The following is a 4,863-nucleotide window of genomic DNA, read 5'->3' as shown; positions in this document are numbered from 1 at the left end:
AGCTCACACAAGGCACACGTGACACCCATCATGCATGCGCGCACACGTTACAGGCAGTAGATGTGTGCACACATGCTCAGACACGCACACGCTCCAGGCATGCACCCCCTATGCGAGCCAGACACGCAGAGCTGTGCCTCTCAACACCCACACGTGCTTCTGGCCAGTGAGTCTTGCTGTGATCCCGACAACAAGAGTGGATGTCTGTTTCAAAGCAGCCCCTCCTCTCCTGGGCATAGCCAGTTCCTGACCACCAGCCCTGCTCTTGGAGAGGACACAGGCCACATTTGAATGAGGAAAACCTCCTCCATAGCAGAGGCACAGGCCGCTGGGTGGGTCCGGTGGTTCTGTGGGTGCCGAGGGATCCTGTGCATGGAGCTATCCTGTGAGGGAGCATCCATGTGCGATGGGCCGCCTCGACAGGCTCTCAGGCCTCCACCTGTGCAGGGGGGTCATGGGTTCCGGGCAGGCCCATCTCAGGGAGGGGACACAGTTGCCCCTGCCATTTCCCTTCTCCTAGGGAGTTAAACTTCATAATAAGACTCTGTACTTGAATGTGAGATGCTGATAATAAAACTCTGAGGCCGTGGTGAGCCAGTGCATTCCAGGCCCTTGACTCTGTGACAGGATGACCAGAGCTGCTGTGCGGGAGCCCCCAGGAGCTCCTGGGGCCCAGACCTCGGTGCAGGGCTCTTCCACATTTCCCTTTTGCTCATGGCCTCCTGAGCACTGTGACGGAAGCCAGGAGTGCATCCGGGTGCAGGTGGGAGCCCCGGGGAGCCGTGCACACGGGCTGGACCGTGGAGGCCAGGGGATGGCAGGAAGGGCTGGGCTTCAGGTAACAGAGCAGGTGGAGTCTGTCCTACCCCAGGGCCCTTGTTTTGGGCAAGCACCTGGAGCTCCTGTCCCCAGCTGGGGCCAGGCATTCGGGGGTCCTGCGTCCAATGCTGACACTCAGGCTTCCCTCCGCCTCGGCGGTCGACCCAACTTGGCCTTCTCAGTGCGGTGACAGCTCGGGTGGGCTGTAGACCTTGACTGGGCCCAACCTGCCTCTCCGTCCCTTCTCCCTTCCTGCTCACCACCCCACAGCCAGGCATGAAGGGGCTCCCAGTATGATGCAGCCTGTGCCCCCCACCCACGTGTCCAGCTGAGCCATGGCTAGCCAGGCTCCCAGCTCCGGCACTGCCAACACCCTCTGTCTGCTTCAGCAGGCCACCCCGCACCATGGAATGGACCAGGTCCCCACATCAGCGCCTGCCCTGGCCAGGCAGGTCTGCCCTCTTGGGGCGCCGCTGGACTGGGTACAAAGACATCTGAAGAGCCTTTCAGATGTTTGCCGCTGCCCCAGGGACAGGCCTGCACAGGAAAAGCTTCCCCACACTTGTCATGGTCCCCTCTGCCCCTGCCTGCCCTGGGCTCCCTAGCAGCCTGGAGCCCCTGAGGAAGGGGCAGCCCAAGACTTGTTTCTATTGTTATGGGCTGAGTTGTGTGCCCTCCAAAAGATATGTTGGACCCCAGCAACCAATACCTCAGAATGTGATCTTGTTAGGGTCTTTCCTGAGGTAATCAATAAAATGGGATCGTTAGGGTGGCCCTAATCCAATATGAGTGGTGTCCTTATAAAAAGGGGGAAACGTGGACACAGGGACAGACAGGCACCCAGGCAGACGTCTGTGAAGACTGGAGCTGGGCTGCCTCACGCCAAGGAACCCCAGAAGCTGGGAGAGAGGCCGGGGCACGTCCTCCCCTGGAGCCCTCAGAGGGAGCAGGGCCCTGTGACACCCTGCTCTCAGACGTCCAGCCTCCAGAACTGTGAGAATAAATTTCTGTTGTTTAAGCCCCTCACTTGTCGTACTTTGTTATGGCAGCCCAAGCAAGATTTAAAAATTGTGACCTTGCTTTACACACAAGGAAACTGAGGCTTGGGGAGACACAGTAACAGCCCCTCAGTCCCCAGGTGGGTGGGGAGGCAGAGCCACGAGGCCAGGAGGGAAGAGGATGAGGGTGAGGTGGTCCTCAGGGTCCTGCCACACCCGGCTCACCCTGCTGCCTGGCACCCCTGCCTTGGCCTCATTTGCCCTGGCTCTTGCCACTGCTCCTGCTCCAGGGCCTTTGCTCTCGCTGTCCCCTCTGCCTGAAGGGCTCCTTCCCTAGACACCCAAACCGCACTCCCCCTCGTGTCCCGCAGGTCTTTGCTGAAGTCCCGGGCAGTCGACCTGTCTAAGGCAGTCTTCCCTCCCTTGGTCCCTGCTCTGCATTGCTCTGTAACAGAAAGTGGTCTGATGTGCTGTGCATTTTGATTGACTGTTTCTTGTGTGTCTTCCTGTCGGAACAAGAGCTCCAGGAAGTCGGGACCTTTCCTCTCTTGTCTACCCCTGTATCCTGATGCCCAGGCCAGGTAGATGTTAGAGCTGAGGATGACAGTGCTGGCCCTTCCCAGGCCCCATTGGCTCAGGCCAGTGTCTGGAAGTGAGGTCGGTGCTGTAGGTGGGTTTGGGACCCTGGGAAGCTGTCTCCTAGAATTGCTTTTGACATGCCCAGAAAGGCCTCTGTACTTGTCACCAGATGCATCTGATCCCTGAGTCCCCAACATGGGTCTCCTCCTGGGCAGAGACTCTGCCCCTTCCCAGATGAGCTGCTTCTGTTCTCCGGCTCCAGGATGGCCAAGCGGAGGTGTGCAGGCACAGAGGCTGGAGGCAGGGAGCTGAGCGAGGCAGAGGCATGTCTACGAGCACACATGGCCAGCCTAGGGACACAGGAGACCTTGGGTCTAATCCCATCGGGCCTGGGCTCCTGGCCTTCTGCCCACAGAGACCGCCCCCCCCCACCATCCCATCTTTTGGTCTCATCTGCCAGCAGATGGCATCATCCAGGCTTTCCAGAGGGAAAGGTTTCCTCCCCCAGCTTGGGCTGGAGTTCCAACTTCCAGGTGTCGATCTTTGTGACTCCAAGGCTGGAGCCAGGTGGGGATGGTGGGGAGGTCCCGTGGTAAGGTCCTTGTCCATCACCCAGTTGGTGCTAGGCCGAGTGGAAGTTGGCTGTAGTGTGCAGGGCTGAGGTTTCAGGTCTGACTGGGGTAGGCGGGGCCCCCACCTCACCAAGCAACAAAGCGTGGTGAGGTGGCTAGTTGGAGGGTGGTGTGCTGAGGGTTTCCATGGGCTCTGACTGCACTGGACAAAGTCAGCAGCTGGCTGAGTCCAGGAGCCAGACCCTTACAGGGCTCGGTGTCCACTGGGGTTCCTGGTGCTGTCCCCTGGCACAGCCTGAGAAGCAGAGGGGCAAGCAGGGAGGGAAGGGCCTGGGTAGGCCTCCAGCTTAGTCACCTGCAGCACCCCTGCCCCGCTTTTTTGTAGGAAATGATTTCAACTTGCCACAAACTTGAAAAAAATAGAACAAAGAATCCAATATCCTTTGCACAATTCCTCCCGCCTCTAACTTTACCTAACCACAGTAAACTGTATTACAACCATGAAATTAGCATTGACCTTTTCTGAATTTTACCAACTGTCCTGCTAATAACCCTTGTCTGAGTTCAGACCCCTCATCCCACTTAGTTGTCTCTCCTTCAGTCCAAGATAGCTCCTCAGTCTGTCTTTGACTTGAACAATCCTGACACTTTCTGAAAAGCACTGGCCCGTATTTTGGGTAGAAGGGCCCTCCTATGGGTTTGCTGGATCTTTCTTCACGATTACATTCAGGTTTTGCCTTTGGGGCTTTAATGTGGATATATGTCCCTCTCAGGAAGCCGTCCATACGTCCCTTTACTGGTGCTTTTTTCATTTTTATCGAGGCATCATTAACACACAAAGCAACACACGACTTTCAAGTGCATCCTCTGATGTTGGTCGTGTGCACCTTCGGTCACCTGGTGAAGGGGTCTCCCAGGTTATTTCTTGAAAAATCACTGTATTCACTTTGCCGTTAGTGAGAGTCTGGGGCGGGTGGGAACTCTGCAACTCTGCCAAACTGACAACCCCCATCTGTTTCTCATTCTTTGCCCTCTGTCTAGCACCCCTAGCTTTTGTCTGCAGCAGCCACCGTGCCGGCTGCAGACGGGAGAGCGTGTTCCCGGCGTTCCTGGGAATTCCCGCCTCAGCAAGAGCGGTCCCTGCTCCACGGCTCAGCACCTTTGTCAAGGTTCCTCGCGCAGGATCAGCAAATGGAAAAGTGCCAGACACTTGCGCACACTTGTCTTTTTTCCCCTAGTGGTTACGTTTAATGCTTTTAAATGGAAAACGGATGATGTCTCTGTGTGTACGGTCTCGTCCTCACCGTGCACACAGGAGAGGCACCCTCTACTCCCGGTTCCCGGCGTCCTCCGCGCTTCCCCGTTCCCGGCGTCACCCGCGCTCCCCGTTCCCGGCGCCCCTCGCGGCCGCCGTCCTCCGCGCCACGAGCCCCGCCCCAGCGGCGACCGTTAGCGCGGCCGCGGCCTCAGCGCCTCGTCCCGCCCACGTGGCCGCGCCATTGGGCCGCGCGCCGTGGCCGGGAGCGCCGCGCGCCGCCGATTGGCTGCCTTTGCAGCCCGCTCTACGGTTCCCCCAATGCGGGGCGGCCGCGCGCAAGATTGGCCGCGCGCGCCAAGGTCCGCCCTCCGCTCGCCCAGCGCGGCAGGCGGGTCCCGCCGACTGGAGAGCGCCCGCGCGGCCCTTCTGGAGGGCGGCGGCGGCGGCGGCCGGGCAGTAGGGATCTCCGCTGCAGTTGGGCTGCGGGCAGCTCGCGCCGGCCGCGGGCGCCGGAGGTAGGTGCGGGGCGCGAGGGGCGCCCCGCGGCCGAGCGGGCGGGCGGGCGGGCGGGCGGCGCTGCGGCCTGCGTGAGGCGCGCCCTTCCCCTCCCTCCCTCCTGGGCCGAGGCCGCGGGCCG

This window comes from Phocoena phocoena, chromosome 13, assembly GCF_963924675.1.
Source record: "Phocoena phocoena chromosome 13, mPhoPho1.1, whole genome shotgun sequence".
In the NCBI taxonomy this organism is placed as follows: Eukaryota; Metazoa; Chordata; class Mammalia; order Artiodactyla; family Phocoenidae; genus Phocoena; species Phocoena phocoena.
The sequence above is the reverse complement of the archived record's forward strand: the minus strand, read 5'-3'. Positions refer to the sequence as shown.